This window comes from Lactuca sativa, chromosome 3 (genome assembly GCF_002870075.4).
Source record: "Lactuca sativa cultivar Salinas chromosome 3, Lsat_Salinas_v11, whole genome shotgun sequence".
NCBI classification, from domain to species: Eukaryota; Viridiplantae; Streptophyta; class Magnoliopsida; order Asterales; family Asteraceae; genus Lactuca; species Lactuca sativa.
In genome coordinates, this window is record NC_056625.2 from 107,956,905 (window position 1) to 107,969,929 (window position 13,025).

The window sequence follows — 13,025 nt, forward strand, 5'->3', positions numbered from 1 at the left end:
TACATACCATAAAGGAGCCCATGGAGATTTTCTGTGATAATGAAGGAGCGGTTGCCTTGACCAAGGAACCAAGGGATCATGGTAGATCTCGACATATCGACAGAAAATATCACTTCATCAGACATCGTGTAGAAGAAGGACAACTCGTAGTGAATAGGATATCATCAGAAGATAACCCAGCAGATCCGCTTACGAAGGGACTGAGTAGGGTTAAGCACTTGCAGCATGCTCGGAGTATTAGGCTGAAGGATGATATTAGTATAGATTAGATAGTAGAAACGTGTAATAGATAAATGTAATTAACATTTGATGATTAAATAAAAGAGTATTATTTATGAGTAATGTTACTGTCTTATGTTAATTATTTAACTATTGTTTCACTTTGCATGTTTTGACTTCCATAATAATTGAGTTTATTAAGAATAATCGAATTATTCAAATTATCCATAGTCGTTCATATGTTGGAAGTAGATATGAATGAAGATTGTCATGAAATGGTGTGTAGATTGTCTAAATGGTATTAGACATAGCAAAAGGTTGCTGCAACGTTCATGAGTGCTTATGAACTAGTTTTGAGCATTGGAACAAACCCCCGCTTGCTGGAATCACCTTATGGAATGTGATAAAAAGGGTGATCGCAAGACGATAATATCATATGGTCTTAAAACCAAGATATACGATTTGTTATTTGTTAATTGGTTGTACATTGATAATGCGAAACCGCATCAGTAACTTCATGTTATAAAACGCATTGTTGTGTATATTTGATTAATGAATAAGTAAATGCATATAAGTCGAAGTTTATCTGTTACTTTTATCTTAAGAGGGTAAAAGCGATATCTCGGCCGCTCGATGATTTGATTTGACTTATGTGCCGGGCCCGGTCAGAACTGAATTGATGTGTTCAATTAAGTTCTATGTCAAATAAATCGTAGATCGAGAAACCAAATGCTTGACAAATTAGTTCCATATAATTGTCAGCATGATATCTAAACAGAGGACTGTACGATCCCTTATCTAAAGGACAAGATTGATTAGATCAGAGTTTGACAGCGTCTTTGAGAGCTACGATTGCTAATCGGATTATACTTGTGTATATAGTTACTAGACTTATCCAAGTGGGAGACTGTTGGAATAGTGTCTAAGGCTGCAACTATATTAGGCAAGTATTTGACCCGGTTGTGCATGGTCCTTTAGGTTGCCTTCACCATAGCAACTTGACAGGATGATTTATTATGAGAGAAGAAATATTATTAATATATTATGAGAATAATATAAAGAGTAATAATATTATTATTTGATTAATATAAGTCATAAATTAATTAAGAATTAATTTGGTGACTTAAAGAGATTAATTGAATAAAGGGGCATAAACTGTCAATTGTATGATAGTTGTACTTTGGGCTGTAAATCCCTTATGGATAATGGTGGACGGTTTTAAGGACTTTGGATAGGCCTTGAAAATCGTCCAAAGGCTTATCATGAAGGGGATTGGATTGCTTAGGGCCTAAGTTATCCAATTAGGGTTTAAGGGTGAAACCCTAGGAGCCTTACAAGTATGAATAGACCATAGGGGTCAAGGGAAATCGGCACTTGTGCTTTAGAAAGAAACCCTGGCCGATTTTGATCCCCTCTCCTCTCTCTCAAATCATCCTCTTGCTAGTTGGTGTTTGTAAGCCATTAGAGGAGTGACAATTGTGACTCTAAAGCTCCAAGGACAAGAAGATCAAGCAAGTGATACAAGGTAAACTTCTAATTCTGATTTCATATTGTTATTATAGTCTATTAGCCATTAGAAGTCTTGGATTGAATGCATGTTCAATTAGAGAAACCTAGATCTAAGCATTTGGGTTTGCATGTACACATAGGAATGTTCATATGGCTAAAACCCATCACATAATTTCTCTATGGATTCACGACTTCCTACTTTGTCTAGTCATGAAAAATTAGGCTCAAACACAAGAAACTCAAGTAACAAATTAATTCTTATTATGTTAATCTACTATGTAAACGTTATTCTTTCAATGTGTTATTGTGTTATGTTAGTCTTTGAATGATTTATGTTGATGTATAAAAGCACATTATTATTCTATTATTTGGGTTATAGAATCCTAAAACGGTTTATTCGGTTTTTTTTCCGGTTATATTAGGTCCATAATCATATTGTACATGTTATTCGAATTATTGTGGTAATAACCGAACTGAACCGATTAATACCCGAACAGAACCGAACCCGTATTGGCTAATAGGTTTGGTTTTTGGTTCATGCAATTACCTTTATTCAATTTTCAGGTTATGCGGGTTCGGGTCAGTTCGGTCCAGTTCCGACCCGAATAACATCCTAGATGTAGGGATCAATATGAACTAATCATTTCAAAAACTTAATTAGGATTTTATTAGTAATCTTAGGTTTATAATAATTAGTTGCATTTGTTTTTCTATCCCTATATATGTTTATCCCGCTTTTTTTATCTAGAATCGTCTTGCCAATCAAAAAGTCCATGGCCGCCAATCAAAAACACATCATTGTTTCTGCCACCCACCTCCAGCGCCCCCTCGCACCAACGATGGGCACCTTCATCCGTGACTTTCAGTCAAAGACAAAAACTCTCAAATGCATTCGAAGATATTGAAATCTGATGCAGAACTAGCTCGAATGTTGCAGGTATAGAAACAATATGGTTGATAATAATATTCTGGATAAATGCGAAGCCCAATACCAATGAAATTTCAATTGGTATTTGTAATGTGTTTATTGGAAGTGATATTTTCAATATTAAACTGAATTCAATTTATGAATTGGTTTTATGAAAGTGTGTAATCTTCAAGTCAATATTAAATGAGTTTTGAAATCGATATTTTTCATCTGATCTTTTTATTTGTTTTTTTTACAATTCTTTTATTGCTTTTTGTCTTAACTTTTTTTGGAACCGGCAAATAATTTTATAAAAGAAAAGAAACAACTCCTAGCAAGGTGCTAGGAGGGAGAGAGTACAATACATGAAAGAAAAGTAAATTACATAATGGTAAAAGGACTAACACACCAATCTATCCAACTAATGTTGCATCGGCCTCTCCTATGCTTAATCCATGTAAACACAATGGATTTCACCGAATCTGCTAGTCTGGGTGGCGATGTTCTTAGTTTTTTAAAGAACCAATCATACCTAGCTTTCCAAATACTCCATGCAGTCCCATAACATATGCTAGTTAGGGTTTTTCTTTTCTTTGAACATGTACCCCATTGTGCTACATATTTCACCATTTCCTCAGCATTCTGAATTTGGAGATGAGGAATGTTGCACCAATGACCTACATATTCCCATACCTTTGATGCCAATGGACACCGAAATAGAACGTGTGCCGTATCCTCCTCTTCCATCTCACAGTAGGGACATAAGGCGGACATGAGCTGGATTCCCATTCCAGTTAGCGCACGTGTCGTTGCGAGTCGATCAAGCTTTGCCCTCCATATGAAACAGTTGACCTTCAGCGGGACTTCATGAGTCCACTTTATCGATACTTCCCCTGGCATCATGTTTCTCCAGTCGATCTGTGTTCTAAGAACATTGTTTTGCAAGATACATGTTAGAAGTTTTTATTTCTTTTGCATTATACATGAACAACCTATAAATTAGAGCATGTATATTTGTTCATGTCAGAAGTTTTTATTGCTTTGCCTTAATTTCTTTTATTGCCTTGCATTATACATGTTACATCTATAAATTAGAGCATGAATATTTGTTCAGATTAAGTTATCTTTGTTTATTTATATTTGACCTTAGATTCTTTGTTGTCTATAAATGTTGCATGACAGGTTGTCTTTGTATGTTGCATGACAGGTGTTTTTGAAAATGTCTGAAAGAAAATTTCATGCTTAAATTATTGAAGAACATAAAGAGATTTCTATCCTTGATTATATGTGTTACTTGGCTCTATAATGTGGTATGCATTCTGTCAAAAATATTTGATTATGTTTTCTTTGTGGGTTCACTAGTACAAAACTAGGCTATATCCACGCAAAGAACCCATCATTATAGACATTTTATGTCGGTTTTTTTTCTCTTTAAGAACATAAGAGGAAAGGTTGCGTCATTGAAGATAAGTTATGCTGTCGTTCAATTATAGTGAGTATAACCTATGAAAACATGTTATTATAGGTCAAACCTGTCATTATATGCTAATGTGTTTTTGAAGATATATCTATCTTATTTTGAGCCATCATTAATAATACACCTATAGCGATGTGTTTTTTCATATAGAGTGATAAACGTTTACTTATGATGACCGTTTATAAATATTATCGTGGCAATTGTTGACTTTTGGAGACACAAATGTAATTAACCTGTAAAGATAAGTTATATTTCCTAACATGTTTAATCTTTTATCATTACTATTGTTTACATACACCAACAAATAAAAGTTTAAGACGTCACAAAAAATGATCTATACTAACATGTTATTTCTCTTATTATGATTATTGATCACTTTTAATGACATGTTTAATATTATATCGTGAATATTGTGAACGTTTACTCACTCACAAACAATTAAACGGTGATCATAAAATACTTATAGTGATGTGTTTTTTCTTATAGATTGATTAATGTTTACTTAGGGTGACCGTTTATAAGTATTATCACGACCATTGTTGACACTTGGAGACATAAATGTAATTAACCTGTAAGGGTAAGTTATCTTTCCTGACATGTTTAATCGTTTATCATTACTATTGCTTACATACACCGACAAATAAAAGTTTAAGACGTCACCAAAAACGATCTATACTAACATGTTATTTCTCTTATTATGATTATTGATCACTTTTAGTGATATGTTTAATATTATATCGTGAGTATTTTGTGCATTTACTTTCTCACAAACAATTAAATGATGACCATAAAATACTTATAGTGATCTGTTTTTTCATATAGAGTGATAAATTTTTACTTACGATCACCGTTTATAAATATTATTGTGACAATTGTTGACTTTTGGAGATACAAATGTAATTTAGATTTAAGGATATATTATTTTTTCTAACATGTTTAATCGTTTATCATTATTATTGTTTACATATACCGATAAATAAAAGTTAAAGACATTGCCAAAATGATCCATACTAACATGTTTTTTTTCTCTTATTATGATTATTGATCACTTTTAGTGACACATTTAATATTATATTGTTGGATTAGGTATCTAAGCCCATAACTGTAATTGGTATAAACTTGAATTGATAGTAGCACAGTCCTTTTGGGTTGCCCTCAAACCTAGCAATTAGACATAATGATTTTTAGAGAGAGAGGTTGATTTATTATTTGATTAATAAATTGGAATAAATAATTTATTAATATATTATGAGAATAATATATTATTTAGAATAATAATATTTAATTAATAACTAATAAGAATTTAACTGGAATTAATTTTGGGATTAATGGAATTAATTAAAAGTACAGGGACTGAAGTGCAATTGTTCAATAGTTGAACAAAAGGCTCCAAAACCTTCCACACATAGGATGGACGGTTTCTAGATGCATTTTAGGGTTTATGGAATTATCCTTAAAGGATAATTAGGAAGTTGGATAATTACCAATTCAAGATAATATTATTATATTGGTTTTAGGTTTATCTAGGGTTTCCTACTTGGACTATATGAATATAGAGGCCCTTAGCCTTCATATTCCGACCATCACTTCTTCCTCTAGGTTTGGCTGAAAATTTACTCTCCCCTATCCCCTCTCCTTAATCTCCTCCTTGCAAGCTTGGGTGTGAACCATTAGAGACACAACATTTGTGGTGCTAGCTTCCAAAGCTTCTACAAGTGAAGGATAATTTTTATTTGCTATAATAACAATTAGGTATGTAATCCTAAACCCTTTTATGTGTTTTTCAAAAATTACCTAAGGTTTCTAGGGTTTTTATTTTGATATTTATAGTTATAGGTTCAATAGAGAAAACATGGATCTTATTTTAGGTTGCATGCACACTTAAGAGTTTTAAGTTTGTTGTGTTATGCCTAAAACCCATCAGTGGTATCAAAGTGTTTGGTTTGTTTTCAATTGAATTTGCTATAATTTTTGAATTTGATCAAATTAGGGTTCATGGAAATTAAACTCTAAAATGCCTAAAATTTGAAATTAGGGTTAGGGTTTTGAAACCCTAATCTTGGCCCCTAAGTTTCGAAATTAGGGTTAGGGTTTTGAATCCCTAACCTTCATCCCCAAGCAATTTTTGGAAACTGATAAGGGGTTTTCAAATTTTGGTAATTATCATTTTATTTGCCTACAAGGAGATAATTAAAATTGGATAAATCATATACCCTATATTTTCGAAAATTTAGAGGGTAAGGATTAAGATTAAATTATTTGTTTAATTTAATTAGATAATCCTTATTTGGTTTAATATAATTAATTAAATGTTAATTAATAGATAATTATTAAATCATTTTTTAAATTACAATTAATTATATAATTTTTGAAATTTAATTATAAACCTAATATTTTGAAAAGGTTTTAAAATACACCTTATACTATATGTAAAATTAAAAGTTTAATAATTACTATATGTATAAGACTAAGTCAGTCGAACTGCTAGTACGCCTCAATTATGAAGCTAGTCTATAGGGGGGGGGGGGGGGGTATAAGGAAACTACCTATAAAATGGTAGTTGAACGTGTGTCCACTCTCACCCACTGCTTCCTTGATTAGTGGAGGGTCATTAGCCGAATGAGTTTGATAGGATAATTAATTCTAATTAACAAGTATAATGAATTAAAGTAACTAAATACTTTAATAAAGAATCCCAATCTTAGTTACTTTAGGGAAAATGTGAATTTGTAGGCTAACACATGAAATTGCACATTACACTTTATAAGTCGTTAGTGGAGCATGTGTGGTTAACCGAAACACTAATAGGGACTAATAAAGAATGGTAATGGGTTTCTCATAAATTATCATTGTGATGGAGCGTGTGTGGTTAACCAACACATCAACTGAGATGATAAGTGACAATTAGGTTACCAAACATGTCGTCAAATAGCTTCAATGAATCTTAAAAGATTTAGGAATTTCATCAAAGCTTAATTTCCTTTTAAAATTTCGTTTTCTGTTTGTGGAATTGGTAAATCGTCATTTACCTACCTTTATATAATTTACAGTTAGATTATGACATCCCTTTTCTAAGTTGTGAATTATTTAGTTGGATCCTAGCCTTAATATTTCATTTTTTAGGTTGCTGTATTAAGGATTATTCTTATATAACTAAAACTGCCTTCCTTTTACAGATGTCTACTATAAATGATGCTTCTGGTTCCTCCTCCTCCAATCAAAACTTATCATTGCTCTCAATCTACTCCAAAGTTACATTGGATGGTTCCAATTACAACAATTGGATGCAGAACATTAAGATGGCCCTACGTTTCAAGGACATGGAGTATGTCATTGAGAAAGAACTAATTGAGATTGACAAAGAGAAGGTTACTCTTGAAGAATTAGCCTCCTATAAGAAGCACTACAAGGATGCAATAAAAGTTGAAAAAAATTCTATGAGGATTGCTGGCCGTCCAAGATGAACAAGGGCCTTATGAAAAAGTACCATAAGCGAGCTCGTCAAGAAAAGTACGAGGTGGTAATGTCCCTCATAGCAAGTAAAATGAAAGAGGGAGAGTTTGTTAGTAGCCTCATATAAAGGATGCAACGATACATGGATCGCTTTGTTAGGCTTAATGTGCATTTTGATGAGGAGTTGGCCATTGACATAGTCTTGAACTCCTTACGAAGTGGTTATGATCAGTTCATCTTGATCTATCATCTGAACAACAATGATACCACCATGGCTCAATTGCACAACCTCCTATGAACAGGTGAAGCAGGGATGAAGGAAAGAGTATCGCCTCCACTCCTACTAGTGCTCCCTTTATGGCCACTGGTCAAGGGAAGGGAAAGAAGAGGAAAGGTCTTCCAAAGAAAAACTAGAAGGGTAAGTCTTAAGCTAGGTCATCAAGCAATGATCCCAAAGGTAAATCCAGTTCTGATTCTCCTTCTATCTCTAATCCCAAAGAGGCCACTTGATTTTACTGCAAAGACAAAGGGCATTGGAAATGAAGCTGCCTAAACTATCTGCAAGATATTAAAGATTGCAAGGTGAAGCCAACTTCTGCAGGTATATACACTATTTTATCTAATAACTCATCATCTTCTCGTTCTTGGGTCCTTGATACATGATGTAGATTTCATATTTATTCTGATTTGTAGGGGCTAAGAAAAAGTGAGGAGGTGGAGCATGGTAGAATGAACTTAATCATGGGGAATAGGCGATCTTCACTTGTCACCAAGATTGGAGTTTATAGTCTAGTTCTTTGTAATGGTGTTGATTTAGATTTAAAAAATTGTTTCTACTCGTCGGAAATGACACAAACCATTATTTATTTTCATGCATTGTTCATACAAGGTTTTAGATATGATTTTAATGATTTGAATGGTTCAATTTCTACTTATAAGAATGGTATTTTTTGAAGCTTTACCTTGTGATGGTGTGTATAAAACTATGATGTGTGTAGACAATTTAGGAAATAGTGTATTTCAAATTGATTCATCTAATGGTATAGACAAATCATGCTTGTGGCATTGTTGTCTTTGACACGTTAACAAGAAACGCATCGCCCAACTCCAAAAGGATGGAGTGTTGGAATCATTTGACCTAAGTTCAGATGATACATGCAAATCTTTTATTTTGGGTAAGATGACAAAATCACCTTTCACTGGATCTTGTGAGAGAGATGAAGGTTTGTTGGACCTCATACACATAGATGTGTGTGTGCCCTTCGGATCCATCACAATGGATGCAAATCGATTTTATGTAACATTTATGAATGATTATAGTAGATATGGCTATATTTACTTAATCAAACATAAATCTGAAACCTTTGAGAAGTTCAAAGAGTTTAAACATGAATTCGAGAATCAATTGGGAAGGAAGATAAAGATGCTCCTACCAGATTGAGGCAGAGAGTATCTTAGTATCGTGTTCCACGACTACCTCAAGGAATGTAGAATAATTTCACAATTGACCCCACCTAGGACACCACAACTTAATGGTGTGGATGAGAGGCACAATCGAACCTTTATGGACATGGTTCGTTCCATGACAATTCGACCTTGTCTTCTAATTTTTTTATGGGGGTATGCCTTAGACACTACCGCTCATATTCTTAATATTGTCCCAACTAAGAAGGTTGCCAAAACACCACACGAGATGTGTACAGGGAAGGTTCCCTCGTTAGCACATATCAAGGTTTGGGGTTGTGAAGTTTTGGTTAGACGAGAGACTCAAGACAAGGTTGAACCATGTAGTGAGAGATGTATTTTCATCGGTTGCCCACATAATTCCTTTGGATATTTTTTTCTATAGACCTAGTGAGAATGTGGTCTTTGTTACTTGAAGAGGATTCTTTCGCGAGAGAGAGCTCATATGAAACACGGACAATGGGAGTATCATTGATGTTGAATAGATTCAAGAATCAAACGATGAAGGAACCTATAAAGATATCAGGGTTCAACCAGATTAAGAGATTCTAGTTGAACCAGTTGACAATTCATTACCGCTTAGGCATTCCATTAGAGTTAGAATGCTACCTGAGTTCTATGGTTTCCATAAAACTACAAATGGTAACACGTTTATCAGTGATAGCACACTGGTAAATTTGCATGAACCAGCTAACTGTATGGAAGCAATGGCAGATCCTGAGGTGGCCAAATGGCAAGAGGCAATGGACAATAAGATCAAGTCCATGTATGGCAACCAAGTTTGGAATTTGGTTAATAAAAAACTTGGTCGGAAGACAGTAGGTTGCAAATGGATCTTCAAGAAGAAGACCGACATGGATGGTAATGTGCATACATTCAAAGCACGACTAGTTGCGAAGGGCTTTACTCAAACCCCAGAGGTTGACGATGATGAGACCTCCTCACCAGTGGCTAATATAAAATCTATTAGGATAATGCTATCCATAACTGCCTTTCATGACTATGAAATTTGGCAGATGGATGTCAAAACCGCTTTCCTTAATGGGAAGTTGGATGGGGATGTTTACATGAGTTAGCCAGAGGGTTTTGTTGATGCAAAATTTACCAATAAAGTGTACAAGCTTGAGAATCCATCTATTGGTTGAAACAAGCTTTTCGCAGATGGAATCTTCGTTTCGACGAGAAGGTTAAAGAGTTTGGCTTCTCTAGAAGTGAAGATGAGTCTTGTGTATATGTCAAAGATAGTGGGAGTATAGTAACCTTCCTAGTCTTGTATGTTGATGACATACTTCTTATAGAAACTGACATTCCAACTTTGCAAGAGGTTAAGTATTGGATTGGAAAGTTTTTCGCTTTGAAGGATCTAGGAGAGACTGCTTATATTCCAGGGATAAGGATTCTAAGATACATGAGTAAAAGGGTAATTAGACTTAGTCAGAATTTGTACTTGGAAAGGGTGCTAAAAAGTTTTAGTATGTAAAATTCCAAGAAAGGAGAACTGCCCATCCAGAGTAATACCAAACTGAGTAAGACTCAGATTCCAAGTACCGATGCAGAGATATTAGAAATGAGTAGAGTTCCATATGCTTCCACCGTTGAATCTATCATGTATGCTATGACATGTACTCGCCCTGATGTGTCCTTTGCTTTGAGCATGGTCAGATGTTATTAGGGAAATCCAGGTAAAGCTCGTTGGATAGAAGTTAAAAATATTCTCAAGTATCTACGAAGGACTAAGGACTGGGTCCTAGTACTTGGTGGCAGTGATATATTGAGAGTAACTGGGTATAGTGATGCCATCTTTCAAATAGACAAAGACAACTTTTGTTCTCAATCTATCTGGGTGTTTACCTTAAATGGAGGAGCAGTTACCTGGAAAAGTTCCAAGCAAGAGATAGTGGTTGATTCTACTTGTGAATCAGAATACATAGCGGCAAAAGAAGCATCAAAGGAGACAGTTTGGTTGAAGAAGTTTATCAGAGATCTTGGAGTTGTGCCAACCATCAATGAGCCACTAGAAATTTGTTGTGATAATGAAGGAGTGGTTATCTTGACAAAGGAACCAGGAGATCATGGAAGATCGAGACATATCGATAGAAAATACCATTTCATTAGACATAGAGTAGAAGAAGGTCCCCTCGTTGTGAAGAGAGTGTCATCTGAAGAGATTCCTACAGGTCCACTCACAAAGGGTCTGCGTAGGGCTAAACACATTCAACATGCCATGAGCATTGGTCTGAAAGATGATATTAGTTTTATTAGTTAGATAACTAGTTTAAGACTTGTAACAAAGTAAATGTAATTGACGTTTGGTTATTAATTAATAGACAATCATTTATGAGTTTGTTTACTACCTTTTGTCAACTGTTTATTCTTGTGTTTCATTTTGCATGCTTTACTTCCTGAATAATTCGATTATTCAAACTCTACAGTCGTTCTTACTTTTGGAAATAGGTGGTGAATTAAGACTGTCATGAATTGAATTGTAGATTGTCTAAAGAGTTTTAGACATATCAATGGTATTGCTATAATGTTCATGAGTAATTTGAAATGGAGATTTAAGTAATGGATTAACCCACACTTATAGAATTGCTTCATGGAATTTATCACGAGTAATTATGAGACGATAATATCTTATGATCTTAAAATGGAGATATATGAGTTGTGGTTTACAAGTAAGTTGTGCATTGATGATATGTAAACGCATCAGTAACTTGATGTTATAAAACGTATTGTGGTGTATGATTTGATGAGTAAATGGTGCAAGAATAGAAGTCAAATTTTATTCGTTCCTTTTGACCTTGGGAAAAACGATATCTTTAGGCCCCCCGGTGATTTCGTATTGACTTATATTGTCGAGCCTGGCCAGGACTAGATTAATGTGTTCGATTAGAAGTTCTATGTCATTATAAATTAGAAATTGGGAAATAAAGTATTAGATAATGAGATTGATTATGTTCCATGTCCCATGTACAAATGATATCTTCTAGAATAGAGGATTATATGGTCACTTATCTTAGGACATGTAACTGAATGGGTCAGAGTTCGACAACGGCTTTTAGAAGCTACAATTTGCTAATCGATTCAGAAGTTATACTAGCAATTATTGTTCCAGACTTATCCAAGTGGGAGACTATTGGATTAGATGTCTAAGACCATAACTATAATTGGTATAAACTTGAATTGATAGTAGCACAGTCCTTTTGGGTTGCCCTTAAACCTAGCAATTTGATAGAATGATTTTTGGAGAGAGAAAGATTGATTTATTATGTGATTAATAAATTGAAATAAATAATTTAGTAATATATTATGAGAATAATATATTAATTATAAATAGTAATATTTAATTAATAATTAATCAAAAAATAATTGGAATTAATTTTGTGATTATTATAATTAACTTAAAGTGCAGGGACTAAAGTGAAATTATTCAGTAGTTGAACAAAAGGCTCCAGAACCTTCCACACATAGGGTGGATGGTTTCTAGAGGCATTTTAGGGTTTCTGGAAGTATCCTTAGATGATAATTAGGAAGCTGGATAATTACAAATTCAAGATAATATTATTATCTTGGTTTTAGGCTTATCTAGGGTTTCCTACTTGCACTTTATGAATATAAGGGCCCTTAGCCTTCATATTTCAGCCATCACTTCTTCCTCTAGGGTTGGCTAAAATTTTACTCTCCCCTCTCCCCTTTCCTCTCTCCTTAATCTTCTTTTTGCTAGCTTGGGTGTGAACCATTAAACGGTGAGCATAAAATATTTTTAGTGACGTATTTTTTCATATAGATTGATTAATGTTTTTACTTACTGTGACTGCTTATAAATATTATGGAGGCCATTTTTGGCTTTGGGAGACACAAATTTAATTAAGCTGTAAGGATAAATTATCTTTCCTAGCATGTTTAATCGTTTATTATTACTATTGTTTACATACACCGACAATAAAAGTTTAAGACGTCACAAAAAATGATCTATACTAACATGTTATTTCTCTT